Genomic DNA, 13192 nt, shown 5'->3' with positions numbered 1-13192 from the left:
TGTATATTTGGCAGAAATACTATATTTGGCACAAATCTTATAAAATAGCAGAAATAGTATGATTTAGCACAATAGTAATAACTTAAACAGAAAAATTGGAAAAGCAAAATGGACAGGTGAAAAAATGCTGAACATGCTGAGGGTCCCTCAAATATACTTGTTAAATGAAAAAAAATCAGCAAAAAAAATCTATAACAGCCACACAATCACAAATATGTACACATAAGGAAACACACATGCACAGAGAGACACACACACACACACACACACACACACACACACACACACACACACACACACACACACACAGGGAGAGAGAAGTAAGTTTCTAGGTCAGCCTGGGAGCTGCTGAATTTGAATCCACCAATCAGAGAGGCTGTGCACTTTTCCCCACCAAAACGGGTGCTTCTGTTTACACACGCAGCACAGAGAGAGACACTGGATTATTGCAGTCTATTTCTCATAGTGACGACTCCCCTCAAACAAATGACCATAATTTCCTAACCGTAGGGGCTAGAACGGTCATTCTTAAACCGTTTTGTTCAGAAGAGATGGGGGAATCTTCAAGTGTTGACAATTTATCATTAAAATAGGAATTTTTAGAGATATATGACATGGATGACTTGTTGACTTAGAAGCCACGAATTCCCCAATATGCAAATTTGAATGCCTGAGGCCACATATATGATTGGCTGGCTGGGAAGCTGTGCAGGCCCTGATTTGTGGATTTGAATTCCTCAGCCCTCAGATATGATTGGCTGGCTTAGAAGCCATGAAGGCCCCAATATGCAAATTTGAATGCCTCAGGACACTTATATGATTGGCTGGGAAACCGTGCAGGCCCTGATTTGAAAATTTGAATGTCTCAGTCCTCACAGAGGATTGGCTGCCTGGGGACCTGGCAGAAATATATAGAAATAGTATGATTAAGCATAAATACTACATTTAGTAGAAATACTATGTTTTAGCACAAATACTATAAAAAGCAGAAATACTATAATTTAGCAGAAATACTATATTAAGCACAAATTCTATAAAAAGCAGAAATACTATATTAAGCACAAATCTTATGAAATAGCAGAAACAGTATGATTTAGCATAATAGTAATAAGTTAAACAGAAAAATTGGAAAAGCAAAATGGACAGCTGAAAAAATGCTAAACATGCTGAGGGTCCCTCAAATATACTTGTTAAATGAAAAAATCAGCAAAAAAATGCACAGGGAGAGAGAAGTAAGTTTCTAGGTCAGCCTGGGAGCTGCTGAATTTGAATCCACCAATCAGAGAGCCTGTGTACTTTTTCCCGCCAAAACAGGTGCATCTTTTTACACACGCAGCAGAGAGAGGCACAGGATTATTGCAGCCTATTTCTCATAGTGAGGACTCCCCTCAAACAAATGACCATAATTTCCAAACCGTAGGGGCTAGAGCGGTCATTCTTACACCGTTTTGTTCAGAAGAGATGGGGGAATCTTCCAGTGTTAACAATTTATCATTAAAATGTGAATTTTTAGAGATATACGACATGGATGACTTGTTGACTTAGAAGCCACGAATTCCCCCAATATGCAAATTTGAATGCCTGAGGCCACATATATGATTGGCTGCCTGGGAAGCCGTGCAGGCCCTGATTTGTGGATTTGAATTCCTCAGCCCTCAGATATGATTGGCTGGCTTAGAAGCCATGAAGGCCCCAATATGCAAATTTGAATGCCTCAGGACACTTATATGATTGGCTGGGAAACCGTGCAGGCCCTGATTTGAAAATTTGAATGTCTAAGTCCTCACAGAGGATTGGCTGCCTGGGGACCTGGCAGAAATATATAGAAATACTATGATTAAGCATAAATACTACATTTAGTAGAAATACTATGTTTTAGCACAAATACTATAAAAAGCAGAAATACTATAATTTAGCAGAAATACTATATTAAGCACAAATCCTATAAAAAGCAGAAATACTATATTAGGCACAAATCCTATAAAAAGCAGAAATATTATAATTTAGCACAAATAGTATAAAAAGCAGAAATACTACATTTAGTAGAAATACTATGTTTTAGCACAAATAGTATAATAAATTAGAAATACTATAATTTAGCAGAAATACTGTATTTAGCACAAGTACCGAAAAGTACCAGAAATACTATGATTTAGCAGAATAGCAATAACTTACAAAATTACAAATATGGAGGCATATTGAAACAGAAATGCAGAGAGGGACACACAAACACAGGCTCTAATCCAGTCAATCAGTCTAACTATATTCAATTTAAATCCTACAATGACATGCTGCCAAATAAGGGTAGGGTTCTCTCTCTCCCACTAAACACACACACACACACACACACACACACACACACACACACACACACACACACACAGACAGACACAGAGGGAGAGAGCTGCCGAATTTAAATCCACCAATCAGAGTGGCTGTTTACGTTTTCCCGCCAAAACAGGTGCATCTTTTTACACACGCAGCAGAGAGAGGCACAGGATTATTGCAGTCTATTTCTCATAGTGACGACTCCCCTCAAACAAATGACCATAATTTCCTAACCGTAGGGGCTAGAACGGTCATTCTTACACCGTTTTGTTCAGAAGACATGGGGGAATCTTCCAGTGTTTACAATTTATCATTAAAATATGAATTATTAAAGATATTTGACTTCTAATGCACCATAACTGAGTAGAGCGAAGCAAAAACTGCCTTGACTTGCCCTCAACCAACGCTTTGTAACTTGAAATCTGTTTGGAGTATCAATATCATTCTTTCACCGTAAGAGACAGCAGGCTTTGGTGAACAATCATGGAAATTTTCAGGTCTCTGTGGAAATCCAACAAAAAGTTATGACGAGAGAAAAAAGTGGTTCATTTCCAGACTTTGAAATCTGAAGAAATCTGAGCGAAGGACGAATTTCCTACCCTCAAACAAGTCCAACTCATTTCAGAACGGTAATAGTTGAGAAAGAAATTCTTGAATTGTGAGCGTCAGGAGTGTCTGAAGATATTCGGGGACAAGCCTCATGTCTTAACTTTGCTTCGTTAAGGAGATATGACGATTCGAATATGCCTCTCATTACAGAAATGCAGCGGTGGTTTTGAACAAACTCTCCATTGACTTTATATGGAGAGTTTTCTGACCTTGTGTTAGTCTGAGGAGATTTGCGAAAGTTCTATGAATACCACAACAATGATAGTGACATTTTCTGAAAGCCAGCAAAAATACCTACGTTTTGATGTATAATTTGTGGAAGTTGAGTGAAAATTGAGCAAGTAGCAAACAGTTGTTCGGACATGAAGAGAAGACTGCAAAAGCTTCAGTGGCACACTGGAAGCCAAGAGCATAGCAACCATAACAACGCATGTATTTTGTGAAAAATCACAATTTTGCAACTCAAAACTTTAAGAGGCATAAAAGTAAAACAGTAAAAGATTTGAAAAAGCTGAATCATACCTGAATAGCCCAATAATTTGTGAACATTTTAAAATTTGAATGGTTGTTCTAGGTGAAGGTATGAGGAAGTAGTTAAGTTTCAAAAACAAGCAAATTTTAGCAGAATTTTGGAAGTTTCCCATTCATTTCAATGGGACAAATTAAAGGAAAAAAGTGGAATATTTTAAAAAGTATAATAGTTAAAAATAGCAAAAGTCATAGCCGGAAAGAGCAAAAATAGCTGAATAGTTTAAAATTTGAACGGTGAAAATCGGCTGAAAATTGTGGAAGTAGTTCTACGGCGAAAAGTGTACGGAAGCAACTTGAAGAATAACTAGAAAAATTTGCATTTCCTGCGAAAATGCAGTGTGGATGCTTAAAGCTGAAGCTGTATGCAAAAAGTAGCTGAAAAAGCTGAAAAGTTGCAGAAATTGTAAAAACTTTGCAGAAGCAAAAGAAGTTTGCTAAAATGGAATAACTTAGCAGAACTGCAATATCTTAGAGGAAACATAATACTTGGCAGAAATACAATAGCATAGCAGAATTTAGCAGAAATATTGTAACTTACCAGAAACATGATAACTTCTCAAAAATACAAGAATTTAGGAGAAATAGTATAAGATAACAGAAAGAATATATTTAGCCAAAAATACTTAAACATTACAGAAACACTATGATTTAGAAAAATAGTACAACAGAGCAGAAATATTGTGATTTACCAGAGACACTGTGATGAACTATGAATATTGTAATTTTAAATTGAGACTATGTTTTAGCACAAATATTATAATTTGGCAGAAATACTATAATTTAGCAGAAATACTATATTAAGCACAAATCCTATAAAAAGCAGAAATGGTATGATTAAGCACAAATACTACATTTAGTAGAAATACTTTGTTTTAGCACAAATCCCATAAAAAGCAGAAATACTGTACTATGATTTAGTAGAAAAACTATAATTAATCAGAAATACTAAATTTAGCAGAAATACTATATTAAGCACAAATACTATGAAAAGCAGAAATAGTATGATTAAGCATAAATACTACATTTAGCAGAAATACTATATTAAGCACAAATCCTATAAAAGCAGAAATAGTATATTAAGCACAAATCTTATAAAATAGCAGAAATAGTATGATTTAGCACAATAGTAATAAGTTAAACAGAAAAATTGGAAAAGCAAAATGGACAGCTGAAAAAATGCTGAACATGCTGAGGGTCCCTCAAATATACTTGTTAAATGACAAAAATCTGCAAAAAAATTTATTACAGCCACACAATCACAAATATGTACACATGAGGAAACACACATGCACAGAGAGACCCACACACAAGATCCAATTCAGTCAACCAGTCTAAATATATTGAATTTAAATCTTAGAATGAGATCATCCCATTAAAAGCCTTTCTCTCTCTCTCTCTCTCTCTCTCTCTCTCTCTCTCTGTCACACACACACACACACACACACACACACACACACACACACACACACACACACACACACACACAGGGAGAGAGAAGTAAGTTTCTAGGTCAGCCTGGGAGCTGGTGAATTTGAATCCACCAATCAGAGAGGCTGTGCACTTTTCCCCACCAAAACAGGTGCATCTGTTTACACACGCAGCAGCACAGAGAGACACAGGATTTTTGCAGTCTATTTCTCATAGTGACGACTCCCTCAAACAAATGACCGTAATTTCCTAACCGTAGGGGCTAGAACGGTCATTCTTACACCGTTTTGTTCAGAAGAGGTGGGGGAATCTTCAAGTGTTGACAATTTAATATTAAAATATGAATTTTTAGAGATATATGACATGGATGACTTGTTGACTTAGAAGCCACGAATTCCCCAATATGCAAATTTGAATGCCTGAGACCACATATGTGATTGGCTGGCTGGGAAGCCGTGCAGGCCCTGATTTGTGGATTTGAATTCCTCAGCCCTCAGATATGATTGGCTGGCTTAGAAGCCACGAAGGCCCCAATATGCAAATTTGAATGCCTCAGGACACTTATTTGATTGGCTGGGAAACTGTGCAGGCCCTGATTTGAAAATTTGAATGTCTCAGTCCTCACAGAGGATTGGCTGCCTGGGGACCTGGCAGAAATATATAGAAATACTATTATTAAGCATAAATACTACATTTAGTAGAAATACTATGTTTTAGCACAAATATTATAAAAAGAAGAAAAACTATAATTTAGCAGAAATACTATATTAAGCACAAATCCTATAAAAAGCAGAAATACTATAATTTAGAACAAATCCTATAAAAAGCAGAAATACTATAATTTAGCAGAAATACTATGTTAGGCACAAATCCTATAAAAAGCAGAAATACTATAATTTAGCAGAAATACTATATTAGGCATAAATCCTATGAAAAGCAGAAATAGTAAGATTTAGCAGAAATACTGTATTTAGCACAAGTACCGAAAAGTACCAGAAATACTATGATTTAGCAGAATAGTAATAACTTATTGAAACACAAATGCACAGAGGGACACACAAACACAGGCTCTAATCCAGTCAACCAGTCTAACTATGTTCAATTTAAATCCTACAATGACATGCTGTCAAATAAGGGCAGGGTCCTCTCTCTCCCACTAAACACACACACACACACACACACACACACACACACACACACACACACACACACACACACACAGGGAGAGAGGACTAAGTTTCTAGGTCAGCCTGGGAGCTGCTGAATTTGAATCCACCAATCAGAGAGGCTGTTTACGTTTTCCCGCCAAAACAGGTGCATCTTTTTACACACGCAGCACAGAGACATAGACCTGCTTCTTTCAGTTTATTTCACATAGTGAGGATTCCCCTCAAACAAATGACCATAATTTCCTAACTATAGGGGCTAGAGCGGTCATTCTTACACCGTTTTGTTCAGAAGAGATGGGGGAATCTTCAAGTGTTGACAATTTATCATTAAAATATGAATTTTTAGAGATATATGACATGGATGACTTGTTGACTTAGAAGCCACGAATTCCCCAATATGCAAATTTGAATACCTGGAGCCCACATACATGATTGGCTGGCTGGGAAGCTGTGCAGGCCCTGATTTGTGGATTTGAATTCCTCAGCCCTCAGATATGATTGGCTGGCTTAGAAGCCATGAAGGCCCCAATATGCAAATTTGAATGCCTCAGGACACATATATGATTGGCTGGGAAGCCGTGCAGGACCTGATTTGAAAATTTGAATTTCTCAGTCCTCACAGAGGATTGGCTGCCTGGGGACCTGGCAGAAATATATAGAAATACTATGATTAAGCATAAATACTACATTTAGTAGAAATACTATGTTTTAGCACAAATACTATAAAAAGCAGAAATACTATAATTTAGCAGAAATACTATATTAAGCACAAATCCTATAAAAAGCAGAAATAGGATGATTAAGCATAAACACTACATTTAGTAGAAATACTATGTTTGAGCAAAAATCCTATAAAAAGCAGAAATACTATATTAGGCACAAATCCCATAAAAAGCAGAAATAGTATGATTAAGCATAAATACTACATTTAGTAGAAATACTATGTTTTAGCACAAATAGTATAAAAAGCAGAAATATTGTAATTTAGCAGAAATACTATATTAGGCACAAATCTTATAAAATAGCAGAAATAGTATTATTTAGCACAATAGTAATAAGTTAAACAGAAAAATTGGAAAAGCAAAATGGACAGCTGAAAAAATGCTGAACATGCTGAGGGTCCCTCAAATATACTTGTTAAATGAAAAAATCAGCAAAAAAATGCACAGGGAGAGAGAAGTAAGTTTCTAGGTCAGCCTGGGAGCTGCTGAATTTGAATCCACCAATCAGAGAGCCTGTGTACTTTTTCCCGCCAAAACATGTGCCTCTTTTTACACACACAGCACAGAGAGGCACAGGATTATTGCAGCCTATTTCTCATAGTGAGGACTCCCCTCAAACAAATGACCATAATTTCCAAACCGTAGGGGCTAGAGCGGTCATTCTTACACCGTTTTGTTCAGAAGAGATGGGGGAATCTTCCAGTGTTAACAATTTATCATTAAAATATGAATTATTAAAGATATTTGACTTGTAATGCACCATAACTGAGTAGAGCGAAGCAAAAACTGCCTTGACTTGCCCTCAAACAACGCTTTCTAACTCGAAATCTATTTGGAGTATCGATATCATTCTTTCACCGTAAGAGACAGCAGGGTTTGGTGAACAATCATGGAAATTTTCAGGTCTCTGTGGAAATCCAACAAAAAGTTATGACGAGAGAAAAAAGTGGTTCATTTCCACAGTTTGAAATCTGAAGAAATCTGAGCGAAGGACAAATTTCCTACCCTCAAACAAGTCCAACTCATTTCAGAACGGTAATAGGTGAGAAAATAATTCTTGAATTGTGAGCGTCAGGGGTGTCTGAAGATATTCGGGGACAAGCCTCATGTCTTAACTTTGCTTCGTTAAGGAGATATGACGATTCGAATATGCCTCTCATTACAGAAATGCAGCGGTGATTTTGAACAAACTCTCCATTCACTTTATATGGAGAGTTTTCTGACCTTGTGTTAGTCTGAGGAGATTTGCCAAAATTATATAAATCCCACAACAATGATGGTGACATTTTCTGAAAGCCAGCAAAAATACCTACGTTTTGATGTATAATTTGTGGAAGTTGAGTGAAAATTGAGCAAGTAGCAGGAAGTTGTTCGGACATGAAGTGAAAATTGCAAAACCTTCAGTGGCACACTGGAAGCCAAGAGCATAGCAACCATAACAACACATGTATTTTGTGAAAAATCACAATTTTGCAGCTCAAAACTTTAAGAGGCATAAAAGTAAAACAGTAAAAGATTTGAAAAAGCTGAATCATACCTGAATAGCCCAATAATTTGTGAACATTTTAAAGTTTGAATGGTTGTTCTAGGTGAAAATATGAGGAAGTAGTTAAGTTTCAAAAACAAGCAAATTTTAGCAGAATTGCTGAAGTTTCCCATTCATTTCAATGGGACAAATTAAAGGAAAAAAGTGGAATATTTTAAAAAGTATAATAGTTAAAAATAGCAAAAGTCATAGCCGGCATTAGCAAAAATAGCTGAATAGTTTAAAATTTGAACGGTGAAAATAGCACAAAAATTGTGGAAGTAGTTCCACGGCGAAAAGTGTACGGAAGTCCTAAGAATAATAATAAAGAATAAAGAGAAACAGGAACTCAATAGTGTGGATGCTTAAAGCATCCACACAATAATAATAAAAATAAAGAATAAAGAGAAACAGGAACTCAATAGTGTGGATGCTTAAAGCATCCACACAATAATAATAAAAATAAAGAATAAAGAGAAACAGGAACTCAATAGTGTGGATGCTTAAAGCATCCACACAATAAAGAATAAAGAGAAACAGGAACTCAATAGTGTGGATGCTTAAAGCATCCACACAACTAGAAAGTGCATTTTCTGAAGAAACTGCAGTGTGAATGCTTGAATCTGAATGTATGCACTGAAATGAATTAATTGCTGAATTTTGAGTTAAAACTTTTTTAATGAGATAAAAAAAAAAAACCAAATTTAACCTGAAAACAAAAGTGCTGAACTGCTAAAAGCTGAAGGTTACACAGAAGAAGAAGTTGGAAAAAAGCTGAAAATGTTTTAATTGTAAATTAGAAAACCCTAAGAAATGAGAAAAGAACCTTTAGAGTCAGAAAACATCTGAATGAATATTAAAAGGTCATATTCTTTGAATCACTGAATGACTAAAATGTGATCCCTCCACTTGGATCCACACAGTTTAAAAAGTTTACATCTCTGAGCTTTGAAAGCCAAGATGTTGGAAAGAGAACAACGATGGCGAGGTTTTGAGGGTAAAATGATGGCTGTAACACTGTGGAGACAGCAGCAGTTGAAAGAGAAGTGTTTAAGTTGAATCTTGGCAGAGTGAGAGAGAGAGCTCGTTAAGCAGGCAGGTGTGAGCCTGGTTGCTATAGTGACTGCACCCAAGGGCTCCATACACACGTACACAGACATGCGCCTCACTTTTGCTGCTTAAAATGAACAGAAAAGTCAGGCCGAAACAAATCGCTCCCAAATGAAAAGTATAGGTCGTATTGACAAAATTCTTTCACCGTGAGCGACAGCAATGTCTAGTCTACCTAATTCTCAGTTTTCATGCCTGTGGAGCTTATTATATGGACGTGGTGACAGTGGAAAGACACCATGCTCTTCTGATTTTCAAACGAACCTTCTGAGTCATTTTAACATTAGAGTCTATGGAAGAGTTGGAGGGAGGAGGCTGTGCATTGGTGACATTTATGAAAGAACCATAACACCTAGGACAATAGTAAACACATTGGATGAAAGAGGACAGCGATGGCTACGTTTTGAGGGTAAAATGGCGGCTGTAGAGCAAATGCTGTGGACACAGCAGCAGTTTTAAAAAAGATTTTAAGATTAATTTTTTTGCTCCTCTCACTCTAGCAGTTGAGCTGTCTCACTCTAGCCCCAACATTCCGTCCCATACACACCCATTATAAACTCTGAAACGGGTGAAAAAACATCATGAAACTTAAACTGGAACTGAAGAAAAAGTATAATAGATATTGAAAAGATAAATACAAGTTGAATAGTTGAATGTCTTGTCTTCGTTTTAAAGTTTGAATGGTGGCTCTATGTCAATGTATGTGGAAGTAGATACAGTTTAAAAATGAGTAATTTGAATGAGAATTTGAAGGGTCTCCCCATTGAAATACATTATAAATTTTTGTTGAATAAAGTTGAATAAAATTAAAAATATAAATGTTAAAAATGAGAAAAATAGAAGCAGTCTTGTCCAAAAGAAGAGGAATCTGAAGGTGTTTGAATGGTTTTTCTAAGTTGAACGGTTTTGAAGGAGTTAGATGCCAAAAAACGTACGGAATATGGAATAATAGATAATAAGAAAGATTAGAAGAACAATACTGTGAATGCTTTTCAAGCATTCACACTAATAATAAAGATTCGAATAACAATACTGTGAATGCTTTTCAAGCATTCACACTAACTAGAAAAATTTGCATTTCCTGCGAAAATGCAGTGTGGATGCTTAAAGCTGAAGCTGTATGCAAATAGTAGCTGAAAAAGCTGAAAAGTTGCAGAAATTGTAAAAACTTTGCAGAAGCAAAAGAACTTTGCTAAAATGGAATAACTTAGCAGAACTGCAATATCTTAGAGGAAACATAATACTTGGCAGAAATACAATAGCATAGCAGAATTTAGCAGAAATATTGTAACTTACCAGAAACATGATAACTTCTCAAAAATACAAGAATTTAGGAGAAATAGTATAAGATAACAGAAAGAATATATTTAGCCAAAAATACTTAAACATTACAGAAACACTATGATTTAGAAAAATAGTACAACAGAGCAGAAATATTGTGATTTACCAGAGACACTGTGATGAACTATGAATATTGTAATTTTAAATTGAGACTATGTTTTAGCACAAATATTATAATTTGGCAGAAATACTATATTAAGCACAAATCCTATAAAAAGCAGAAATGGTATGATTAAGCACAAATACTACATTTAGTAGAAATACTTTGTTTTAGCACAAATCCCATAAAAAGCAGAAATACTGTACTATGATTTAGTAGAAAAACTATAATTAATCAGAAATACTAAATTTAGCAGAAATACTATATTAAGCACAAATACTATGAAAAGCAGAAATAGTATGATTAAGCATAAATACTACATTTAGCAGAAATACTATATTAAGCACAAATCCTATAAAAGCAGAAATAGTATATTAAGCACAAATCTTATAAAATAGCAGAAATAGTATGATTTAGCACAATAGTAATAAGTTAAACAGAAAAATTGGAAAAGCAAAATGGACAGCTGAAAAAATGCTGAACATGCTGAGGGTCCCTCAAATATACTTGTTAAATGACAAAAATCTGCAAAAAAATTTATTACAGCCACACAATCACAAATATGTACACATGAGGAAACACACATGCACAGAGAGACCCACACACAAGATCCAATTCAGTCAACCAGTCTAAATATATTGAATTTAAATCTTAGAATGAGATCATCCCATTAAAAGCCTTTCTCTCTCTCTCTCTCTGTCACACACACACACACACACACACACACACACACACACACACACACACACACACACACACACACACACACACACAGGGAGAGAGAAGTAAGTTTCTAGGTCAGCCTGGGAGCTGGTGAATTTGAATCCACCAATCAGAGAGGCTGTGCACTTTTCCCCACCAAAACAGGTGCATCTGTTTACACACGCAGCAGCACAGAGAGACACAGGATTTTTGCAGTCTATTTCTCATAGTGACGACTCCCCTCAAACAAATGACCGTAATTTCCTAACCGTAGGGGCTAGAACGGTCATTCTTACACCGTTTTGTTCAGAAGAGATGGGGGAATCTTCAAGTGTTGACAATTTAATATTAAAATATGAATTTTTAGAGATATATGACATGGATGACTTGTTGACTTAGAAGCCACGAATTCCCCAATATGCAAATTTGAATGCCTGAGACCACATATGTGATTGGCTGGCTGGGAAGCCGTGCAGGCCCTGATTTGTGGATTTGAATTCCTCAGCCCTCAGATATGATTGGCTGGCTTAGAAGCCACGAAGGCCCCAATATGCAAATTTGAATGCCTCAGGACACTTATTTGATTGGCTGGGAAACTGTGCAGGCCCTGATTTGAAAATTTGAATGTCTCAGTCCTCACAGAGGATTGGCTGCCTGGGGACCTGGCAGAAATATATAGAAATACTATTATTAAGCATAAATACTACATTTAGTAGAAATACTATGTTTTAGCACAAATATTATAAAAAGAAGAAAAACTATAATTTAGCAGAAATACTATATTAAGCACAAATCCTATAAAAAGCAGAAATACTATAATTTAGAACAAATAGTATAAAAAGCAGAAATACTATAATTTAGCAGAAATACTATATTAAGCACAAATCCTATAAAAAGCAGAAATACTATAATTTAGAACAAATAGTATAAAAAGCAGAAATACTATAATTTAGCAGAAATACTATATTAAGCACAAATCCTATAAAAAGCAGAAATACTATAATTTAGAACAAATAGTATAAAAAGCAGAAATACTATAATTTAGCAGAAATACTATGTTAGGCACAAATCCTATAAAAAGCAGAAATACTATAATTTAGCAGAAATACTATATTAGGCATAAATCCTATGAAAAGCAGAAATAGTATGATTTAGCAGAAATACTGTATTTAGCACAAGTACCGAAAAGTACCAGAAATACTATGATTTAGCAGAATAGTAATAACTTATTGAAACACAAATGCACAGAGGGACACACAAACACAGGCTCTAATCCAGTCAACCAGTCTAACTATGTTCAATTTAAATCCTACAATGACATGCTGTCAAATAAGGGCAGGGTCCTCTCTCTCCCACTAAACACACACACACACACACACACACACACACACACACACACACACACACACACACAGGGAGAGAGAAGTAAGTTTCTAGGTCAGCCTGGGAGCTGCTGAATTTGAATCCACCAATCAGAGAGGCTGTTTACGTTTTCCCGCCAAAACAGGTGCATCTTTTTACACACGCAGCACAGAGACATAGACCTGCTTCTTTCAGTTTATTTCACATAGTGAGGATTCCCCTCAAACAAATGACCATAATTTCCTAACCATAGGGGCTAGAGCGG

The sequence above is a fragment of the Mchenga conophoros genome, linkage group LG1 (genome assembly GCF_057382185.1).
Source record: "Mchenga conophoros isolate Kocher_MC1m ecotype Shallow Benthic linkage group LG1, M_conophoros_male_GT1.1, whole genome shotgun sequence".
Taxonomy (NCBI): domain Eukaryota; kingdom Metazoa; phylum Chordata; class Actinopteri; order Cichliformes; family Cichlidae; genus Mchenga; species Mchenga conophoros.
Note: the sequence above shows the minus strand (reverse complement) of the source record.